Below are 10984 nucleotides of genomic sequence, written 5' to 3' on the forward strand. Positions count from 1 at the left end.
AATCTTGATGTGCCATGCAGCATAAAATACTTGTCTTTTGAAAAGAAGCCAGGGTGGAAGTACTTTAGAGTAAAATCTACCTTCCTCTATATTCTACCATTATCTATATAAACTTCCACCTTATTGCAATCATACTATTACAAGGTCTGTGCCCTCTTATATCCCTACCAGTTCTGGAGGGTCTGTATTTCACTCTTAGGACTTAATTGTTCACATAATCAGTGATAATTTCCTGTAAGGATGTGACTTTAAATCTCTATGCCTACAAAATATACTCAGTGGGGAAAAATCTCTTGTCTGGCTAACTTTAAAATCATGTCAGTCTTAGGAAGTGTCATGAGTCCATCAACTAACATTTTCAGTGCTTATTTACTGTGTAGACACAGTACTTTGTGTCACCCAGTATTTGCTTTAGGAGTTTCGACCTCACTTTGTTTCCAAGGCAAAGTTTAAGGAAAAGAAACATCTTCTAGTAGAATAGCTGAAAGCAACATCTGTAGTAAGGTTTTGTATACAAAAAAGGACTTGCGTCTGAAAATTTCCCCCCCCACCTAGTTAAAACAGTTGGTCAAAGAGAAAATACTGCCTTTTCCAGCTGCTTCTATTATATTCTTAGACCATACTACTAAAACACCTAACAGTAACCATGCTTTACTTGTCCTGAAGGGGTGAAAGATAAACTTAAAATGCTTTTGAAATGAAGCCCTATTATGTTTTTAAGCCCTTGGGTAATTATCTACAGTTGACACTCTCCTGGAAGCCAGCAGAAGCTCTGTGCTTGGGTGTAGAAATTATAAAATTTATAGGCTTTCCCCTAACACTGCTCCTAGAGGACACACAAAGGTTTTTCTTCAGTTCACTCAGATTACCCTGAGTTCAGTTTACTGCATTTACACACCTGTCCTCGTGAAAGCCAGATGAGTATGTTCTGCTACACTATGGTCAAGCATCCCAGGAGCTCTCAAGAGCTTTGGGATTTTCTATGCTTCAAAAGCACTTTCTCCCTACCCAGAGGAGTGTGAATTCTGCCACTGACTGGGGTCTGAGTATGGCTCTGAGAGTTTAGCTTGCAGTGTTCTGGGGCTCCACCATCCTTCAGAAACCCCTCTGCCTGCTCCACAGGCATGAGGCCACATCAACCTGCTCTGTGCACTTCTTCAGAGACATTCACTGGAAACTCTCTGGCTTGGAGGAAGCAGACCAGCATTGAGCCTTCATGCAGAAATTGCCAGCTTGGCACCTAATTTTTCAGCATGGCATTGCAAGGGATTCAGCTTTTCACATCTATTTATTTAGTTTGACTGTGGCCTTTCAAATGCAACTGTCTTCTGTGTGTCCAAATGCCACAGGGGATGGTTTGGCTTTGTGAAAAGATGGTGGAAAAAAGGAAATAAAGCAGCTTCCCTAAGGGCTTATGAATAAGACACACTGCTGCTTGTGGCTTGTTTCCCATGGAGGACAAAATTTCTCCTATTTTTTGACATATATGAAGATACCACTCCTGCTCTTTGCCAGCATCTAAAGGGAGGATGTACTCAAAGATCTCAAGATGCATGCAGAGACTATCAACAGCTTCAGATTAAGCACAGCCAACATCACTGGGACCCAACTGGATATTGTATTATTGTCCTTTTTATCATCTGTTTTATTCTTGTGTGTGTGTTCAATAGTTCACTTGAAAAACAAAGCACTGAAATAAAAATCACACACGTTTTTCCTACTGAAGTGGTCTACCTGAGTACTTCTTTCTAAAAGGTGTTTCAGAAACACTGAAGTAAGGAGAAGAAAATATTCATATTGGCCTTTTCAAAAGCACTTGCCTGATGCCCAGTTTTACTCAAATGTAGTAGGAGCAGAGCTAAGGCATGACCACAGTCCAGAGCAATTTCACACCTATAAGCATGGATAGATTTCCTGGTGAACATTTAGGGTGTTGCAGACCCTCTCCTGTATCCTTGCTAGATTACAGACTAAATTGAGGCCAAGTTTCTGCTCTGCTCCCTAATACATATTATGGGTGCAATCATCTCTGTGTAAATCCCTTTGTAGATTCGGGCCTGAGTGTTTTTGAAAATCCCACCCACATGGGACACCCGTAGGTCAAATGAAAAATTGCATAAGCTATTAACTAAAGCTATAGCTTATAAAAAGTTACCCACAAGAAAGGTGCACAGGTTAGTGCTGCTCCAGGGCATCCTTAAGTCACACTTCAGCAAGTTATAAAGTTATCTTTGGAGAGCAATCAGACCAGGTTGTCAGTCCTGTAAGGATAGATTTATGTGTCTCTGACATGTCAGTTGTCGTCTTTGCCACTTCATTGCGGCTATGATATTTCAGCAGGAGGTAACCATTGCTATTCCCCTGCCTGAAAATCCACATAACTTTCTTCTGTAAACATTTATTACCCTGGATATTTTCACAGGACTGCATCTCTGAATTCATCTCTATTTTTTTAACTCTCACTCACAGGTCAGTGCTTGTTTTTCTCAAATTTTTCTCATTTTAATCTGAATTTATGTAGCAGAAGGTTCACGGACAAACATTTTCCCCCCCCAAAAATGTTGGGATTTGTTGTTTTTTTTTAGCAAAATAATTTAAAAGTTTTTTTTGTTTGTTGCTGAGGAAGTAACCTAGGTCATCACCCTGCACTGGAAGAGTTAATGTCTTTGTCATGAAGGGGCCTAATAAAGAAGTTTTTAGCAATCTGTACTATTGATTCAATATTGTCATTGAGCTTACCTCCAGGGTGGGGCTTGTTTCTCCCTCTATTCTCCTGAAATATTGTTCTGTAAGCTGGAAAAATGATTTGTTCTGGCTGAGTCTAAAGTGAACAATTAGAGAATGGAAACTCTTGAAGTGAGTTTATGCTTAAGGCCTTAATTCTCCTGGAAGGTGAGCACAGTGGCAATGCCAGCACCATGCAGCAGATTGTGTCCTGACTGCAGCTACCCTGGAGCCTGAATCCTCATCCTAGCTCTGCTGCAGCTACCCTGGAGCCTGAATCCTCATCCTAGCTCTGCTGCAGCTACCCTGGAGCCTGAATCCTCATCCCAGCTCTACAGCCGTGCACATGGGATTGGCGTTTGGTAGAACAAGGACAGAAGCTGGAGACAGAACAGTGCAAGACCCAGTACAAATCTGTAACCTAAGTGGTGCAGTCCTCCCAGTATTCTTAACTTTTGTACAAAATGCCCCCTGGAGACATGTTTGCAGAGTTGCCATTTCAGCAAATGACATTTTGCATATTCTTTGGAGATGCCACATAGGTAATGCAGTCATACCTAGCTCAAAGTGACCATGTGAATTGAACATGACGCAGCTGCTCTCTGGATTACACACACAGGGTATTTTATGTCAGCAGACAGTAAGAGGAGCTGAAGTGGGGCTAGAAAACGGAGAAAAGACATCTTCCCTTCAGCACTGCCATTTTGGTAATGCTGCCATGTTCTATGCAGGTAGCAGCTTATACTGGTGGATATGGAGATCACCTTTGTAACAGCAGAACTTTTTTTGTAAAAACCAATATTTCTCTCTCCAGTGTGTTTCACCAGAATTAATACTCAGAAGATATTAAGGAAATGTTCTAAAAGCTGTAGTGACATTGCTTCTGCAAGTTCCTGGTTATCTTCTTTCTCTCGTTAGGGTATATCAAAACTTAATAGAGTCCCATATCACTTTCCCCCTAATTCTGTACTTTAATGTCCTGTTTTCTTTACTGATTTTTTTTACTATTCCCCGTGAATTACTGATCTGATTATTCCCTTTGCCCACACCTACCTGCTGTGGTCTCCTTCCTCATGCTGGGGACAGCTTGGTTTATTTTCTAATTACCAGAAGGCTTTCTATTTCTCTTTGGAAATATTTCAAAAACAAATTCTCTTTGTCATTAAGGCTCCTGAGATACTTGATCATAGTTTATTCTGAAGTTGTTTGTCTCCTTTAGACTTTTTAAAATACCATAAGTATTTTACAAGTTAAAATATATCTGATCTCACTGTTAACAGCAGGCAGGTTTGAAGCAGAACCAAATTAGGCCAAGTAAATCTCCCTATGAAACTTCCCAGCATTCCACTGATGCTCCAGTGCTTTCTTGCAGCAAACATAAGTGCTTTGACAAGGTTTGGTTTTGGTACAGAAACAAACAAACAAAGCTCCCACCAAAAGAACACGTGATTTCCCCATGCATACTTGGGTTCAAATTCCTGACCTGCGGTTTCTCTTGCTGCAGAGGACTGTGTCAATTCACCCACAGCCTGATAGCTATCCTTGGGCAAGGTGCACTCCACTATTCCTCCTGGAGGTGATCTACTTCCTATAACAAAGCATTCTTCAGAGTCATTATCTGAATTTGCTTCCTCCTATGCTGGGTGAGCATCCCCACAACTGCACTGCAGAACTGCGCTGAAACTGAGCTGCACTTTCTAATGAAAATTCATTTCATTGAAAATTCCCAATCAGCTCTAATTTGGAAGCCCCAGCTGAGCTCCTGCTGTGAGATATATCATAAGAGACAGATCTTGCTGTGAAGGGCTGGCAGGTTGGAGAGATGAAGGCTGAGAAGAAAAGCACAACAGAAAGGTGAAATGGCTTCCTCAGAATCACGCAATGGGTCAGTGGCAGTTTTAGGTCTTCGTGCCAGCCACAGCCCATGCTACCTCTCCCATCCTGAGCTTACAGACAGACTTAGCTTTCCCTGGTCATCTTTTCATTAACTGGATTATTCTTGCATGTAGGTTTACGCTTGGGTGCACAAGTTCAGCAGTTTTGAACCTTGCTGTTTACAAAGCATCATGTACGTATATATGGCACCATCAAAAACTTTAAAGTAACAGATAACAAAGATGTCACAGTAAAATGCTTAAAAGCCAGGCCCTATTGCACCAGAGTAGGCAATAGGACAAAGAATATCAAGTATTGTTCTAACTAAAGTCTGTCAGCTCCTCTGAACAAGGTAAGAAATATTATTAGAATTTCGCAGTTTGGAAAATCCGGCATAAGATGGTGCACCTGAGCCTGTACAGGTTGTTAAGCCAATACCATGGTTAGAATGTGATGCATTACTTAAACTTTTTCAGATGCTTCCCTAAATCTCTAAGGCAATAAGAATTTTTAGTTTTAAAGCAATTTTATTTTTTCTTCTGGCCTTGCACTGATTAGGCACAGAATTAGAGATGACTTGTATATTATGAATAGTGTACTATTGTATTTTAAAAGTTTTTCCTAGGAGCTTTCTGAAACTAAAATTTCTCTTTGAGGACAGCTGGTCCATGCCCCTGAGGAAAAAGATGCTTATGTCAAGGTTGAGGTTAATGATTTTAATTTGCATTTTTTGTGGGAATATTGTTTTGATTCTGCAGATATCACTGCCTCTCCATTGTTTTAAAAAAGCAGCAATACTTAAATAAGGCTTTACATCTTATTATCCCAAAACATGTTTAATTTTGTTTGACTAGATCATGTCAGTATGTTAATAGAATAATTGTTATTCCAAACATGCTTGGTGAACTTGAATACCAAAGTGAAGTTTATATGTTTAATCAAATATATTCAGTAATTCCAGTGGAAAATGCAGAAGTGTTTTCTGTCAATATTTTCTTGACTTTTGAAATGAGTATACATTGCCCAAATTGTCATTCTTGTGGATCTATTTTCTATCCATATCCAAGCAATTGAATTTATTTGTATGACTGTTTACAATGGCTGAAAAGGGAAAAAAAAACCCACAAGGTCACATTGGCAATACTTGCTGGAAGTGCTTTTACAGGTATGTGATCAAGGGAAGGAAACATCTTGCAGATTTTCAAGCCGATTTTCATGAGTTGACAGATGGGTCATAAAACCAGCTGCAATTCCCAAAACCATACTGTATTTTTGGATGTATTATAAAAAGGCAGCCATTTCTCTTTTTTGTCTCTCATGCAACATTTCATCTTTCCTGCTGCATGAGCTGATGACTTAATTGTCATCTAGTTCCTTCAGAGAGCTTCAAAAGAGAAAAAAAAAAGGCTTAAAAATATTACTTGATAAAAAGCCTATCCATAGTGCTATCACCAGTGCTATTTGGTTTAGAAGCCAAGCAGGGAACCTTGGGGTGAGAGCTGCCCATGGAATGTATTGTACAGGCATGGGCAAGTGGCAGGATAGCGTGGAGAGAATGGGAAAAGGAGCTTTGGAGCTTTGGGAGCAGAGGAGATTCTGAGAGGACACTTGAAGAAACAGCATAGAAGTGGGACATAAAATGGAAAGATCAGAGGAAGAATGATCTTGAGGGCACAGGAGCAGAACAGGGAAATACAAAGAGCCTGTAGGACCAAGAGGGAGTTAATGGATCCTGTGAGGCTCCTTGCTGCTATTGACCCAGCTACCTCTCAGGATATCATTGTGGGAAAATGCCCAAAGGGAATTTGTTGAATCTGTTTTGTAAACTTTCTTTATATTGATCACTAAACTCTCCACATTTTCTTGAAACAACTTTCTCCAGTAGTGACTTACAGACCCAGCCAGGAGAGAATATTTGTGGATGGGCTTTTGGTGGGTGGCGTGGCTGGCAGAGAGCAGGTGAAGGCAGTGCCCCTGAGCTCAAGTGTATCATGTTTGCAATTTGTTTCAGGACTGACCCTGAACCTTCCAGGTCCTGGAAGATTTTCTGTCCTCAGGGAATGTGAGGAAGTGTGGAGACAAAGGGAGAGACTTGAAATATTTCTCCAGGAAGAAAAGATGTAAATATTCTTGTATATTGGCTGATGGTTTTTAAAGATTTTGCTAACTAGTATGGTTTTATTACTTCTAATAGTAGAAAAACAAGTGGAAAAGAAAACATAAAGTTGTTCTAGGATCACAGTTGTTAGACATTTCCTCGGATTATTTTAGTTTTATTACTTCTAATAGTAGAAAAACAAGTGGAAAAGAAAACATAAAGTTGTTCTAGGATCACAGTTGTTAGACATTTCCTCAGATTATCTTAGTTGGAAACCTCATTTGAGATAAGACATTCTTCTTTTCAGTGGTGTAGCTCCTGTTATTATAGAATTAAGGTATGATGATTTTATTGTTAACAAACAGTAAAATATAGTCCAGTGTTTTCATCACATTCAAAAATGCTGTAGAACTTCTGATGGAAGTACGTTATTCTTGCTTCTAGATAAAGAACCTCAAAAAAGGTTATTTAATATGAAATTCACCTTTCCCAATGATATGTATTTTCAACATCTACAGTGTATTCAGAGTATTTTGTGTAGCTTCTCTGCTCTGAAAAATCCATGGACAAATTTTACAGAGATAGTTAGATGATATGGATATAGCTGTATCTATTTTTATTTTAGGTGAAAGTGGCAGCTGAAAAAAATCTGTTCCTTCAACGAAGCAACGAAGCAGCAAAGCAGCAGTATAGGGTCAGAGCTGGAAGTCCTTCTGCTGTAAATCCACACCAATCCAACAAAGACCAAGCACTTGTGAATATTAAATTCACACTAGTGTAGCTGAGAGTAGAAATGGCCTTTGTTTTTGAAACCCTTGGAGTCCAAAGTGAAAAAAAAAAGGAGCAGGGTTTAACCTTTAAACCTTTCACTGACCTTTAAGCAGTACTTTGGATTATATCTGCCCTTGTTAATCTGAAGCCACTTGCAAACATAACTGGCATTCCTGTTTTTCAAGTATACTTTATGTACATTACAGAATGTGTCAGCAATTGCAAAGTTTAGCTCCTGTTCATTGTGTCTTTCTCACCTTTTAAAGTGATGCTTATCTTTGTAAACAAAATTACATAGTTAGAACATCATGAGAAATGCTTTGTGTTGAAGTGCATCATGTAAGTGATGACCAGGCATAGATCTACACTCTTGGAGGTGCAAACCCACGTGTTGATCAAGACATCAAATTTTGTAGAATTCCTGTATTAATGTAGAGCTCAACAAGGACCAGCTTTGTTAGCACCTCTTTCTATCACAGGTGAGTAGAAACTTCTGCAACTTTTGGCCAGACTATTATTTTTTCTTCTTTGGCTTTTCTTTCTTTCACACTATTCACATCACTACTTTGCATGCACTTTTTTCTCACATATACCTTCCCCATACATATCTTCATTCTGGTCTATTAAATCCAAACTGCAGGTACAAATGACATAAAATGAATAATGAATTTATCTTGGACAAGATCTCACTGTTCTCATAATCTAAACAGAGTTTAATTAACATTAGAAACATCTACTTCTTGATATAAATAAAATAGTCTAAAACTGGTGATTGTCATTTCCCCTTTTCATTCACACAATGATTGCAAAATGTCCTGCCATTCACATGGAAATTTGTCTTCTAAGTATGTCTGTCTTTAGTGGAAAAATGTCATGGGCAGAGCACAAATCTGTAGAGGATGTATATGTTTAAGAAATAGTATCTATTTCATTTTCTGTGTCCATCATTTGAATCAGGAATTTTCCTACTGGATTGTTACAGTAACACAGAGGAACCAGTGCACTGCCCCTTACCTTTAAGCTACTCTTCAAGTGCAGAAATACTGGCCTTAGAAATGGACAAAATTACAAACAAGTTATTTTGCCTTGAAGTATGAAATGCTGGAAATTGCTGAGACAACCTAGCACAACAGAGACATTCAGGCTGAATCAGTGTGAGAAACACCATTGTAGGTTTAGAAAGATAAATGGATGGGATTTGTTTTCCTGTAAAGTTTTACCAGGACTTGACATTGTAAAGACATTGAGTGTCATAGGCTTTTAAAGAAATAAAGAGTTGATAAGCAGAGAGCAAACACTGAGAGGTCTTGTGATGTAGCTGGTGAAAAGCACCTGGTTTTATGGTGGATATTTATTTGAATATGAAAAGTACTATACATTTTTTTATCATCTCCCCATCTCTTGCTGTTGCGTGTTGGAGAATGACTAAATCTCTGGAGAGGAATCAGATCTGTAAAAGTTGTCAGTTGTTAAGACAAGGTATTCAGTGAATAAATGAATTATTGTACTGAAGTCCTTTATTGAATATTCCTGTGTCACTGCTTTAGTTAAGTATCAAGAACACAGGCATTTAACAACATTACTTTAAATTCAAAATGCCTTGAAAGTACTGAGATTCAATTTGCAAATGTAACCAAGAATAAAACATGTGCCTTGGATTACATGTCACTTCTTGGGATGTTTTGACATATCACATTTAGAAAACACTTTCCTGTGACAGAAATGATTAAAATAAATTTCAGTTATCTATGACTTCTAACAGTCCAGTTCTTGGTTAGTTTGTTCTCTTCGCCACAGCAAGCACCAGCTGACACTCTCACTTTTGTATCAGTGTGGAGGCCAACTGCTTCAGGCTAAAGTACTATTGTGTTCCTTGTGTGAATAATCCTGTTAGCAGCAAGGGAACACAGGCATGGAAAAGTCATAAAATGGTCAGAAGTGAGAAAATAACCTGACTTCTTTCTCTTTCCTAGAGATTATCTATGCGGTATTTTTAGACAGACCTCTTTTGTGATGGTACCAACATCTTCAAAGCCTCCATCTTTTTATCTCCTCTCAGGGGTACCAAAATCACACCAGCTCTTCAATATGTGTTCAGATGGGCACACTTAGAAAAGTAGATAAACAAATCCATTCAATAATCTGTCCTCCTCACTTACAAAATACTGATACCAAGATAGAAAACGTAAGGATACACAGGGAGGTACTTCTCTCGTGTCTGTCATGAAAACACACTTTAGAAATTCAGTATATAAGGACACACTTTAGAAATTCAGTATATAAGGACCACAGAGCATTCCTCCCATGTCCATTATGGAAAATATACACCAGAAATTTAGTATTAAATCTACTTTTATTAAATATAGTTAAGTTAATTACAGCTTCTCAGTATAGAATTTTAGTATTACATGTAGTATTACATTTAAAAAAGTAATCCAAGTAGACAATTCCTACTACAGAGTTATGCTCAAATTTGCCACTCATATTTGTGGAACTTGCAGAAATCCGAGAAAGATGGCTTTGGGTTTACTAACAAAATGTCACAATTAAACTTATCCAGGAGGGTAGGTAAGACTGCCTGTTAATAGTAACATTCTCAGAACAGCGTGATTAGTTCACTGATCAAATCACCTGCCCATCCATCTATGCCATGCAAATGCTAAAACCAAAAAAAACCATTACTTTTTGCAGTGCACCTGTTCTTAGTACATGATGAGAGAATTGTGAAGACAGTGATGGAACATATAACAAAAACCTGTTGCTTCATGCTCTGTGACACATTTGCTGTACCAGGAATGAAACAGAGAGAAGGAATTTGGTTGCTGGGATTATGAAATCTGGATCCTGGTTCTATAACCTGCTGATGATATGGGCTTCTGTTGTCATTTGGATGTGATTTTATATTCCCTGTCTTAATTAATAGTTTTGGATGTTGCATGACATGGTGTTAACACCCTATATGAAAATAAAATGAGTACTGACATGTCAAGGACTTGGCTAAAAGGTGTTTTGATTTCTCTCTGATTAGTGCTGGATCTCACTGTTGATCTGTTAATCATTTTAGCTTCATCAGATGAAACAGAAATATGGGCAAAGGCAGGTTCTGTTTCCCACAGCGTCCTGGGACTGGTACCAGCTGCACAAGAGGTAAGACAAGGTTTGACATGCACTAAGACAACCCAGATACCAACTAACCTGTATCCATGTCTCCTGTCAAACCCTCCTGCTTTCCCACATTCAGTGGGTGGCAGAAAACAACAGCTGCCCCACTCCTTACGCTGTTGGCTAAGACCTGTGGGATTCATGCATTTGAAAGCTTCATGTGAGAAAAGAAAGTAGAGACTGAAGCACTCACACCCTAGGGAAAATGCACAGATAACACCCCCGAGGGCACAGCAGGATGCACCATCACCAAATTTTGTCAGAGTGTAAAACCTCTTGGACTTTTATGATGTCCCTGATCTGAGAAATGTGTTCTGTGTACAACATTTCAGAGGCAGCCCCCTCGGGTGAGGC

General features: G+C 38.9%; 1 long non-coding RNA gene across 1 annotated transcript; it reads left to right on the top strand.

Moving 5' to 3' along the window:
• Positions 1-352: 352 nt before the first annotated feature.
• LOC146768036 (uncharacterized) lies at positions 353-10456 on the top strand. Its single transcript, XR_014954003.1, has 3 exons — positions 353-6719; positions 7323-7947; positions 10160-10456. It is a non-coding gene; the product is annotated as an uncharacterized LOC146768036 (long non-coding RNA).
• Positions 10457-10984: the final 528 nt, after the last annotated feature.

Source organism: Lonchura striata, chromosome 3, assembly GCF_050655825.1.
Source record: "Lonchura striata isolate lonStrDom1 chromosome 3, ASM5065582v1, whole genome shotgun sequence".
Taxonomy (NCBI): domain Eukaryota; kingdom Metazoa; phylum Chordata; class Aves; order Passeriformes; family Estrildidae; genus Lonchura; species Lonchura striata.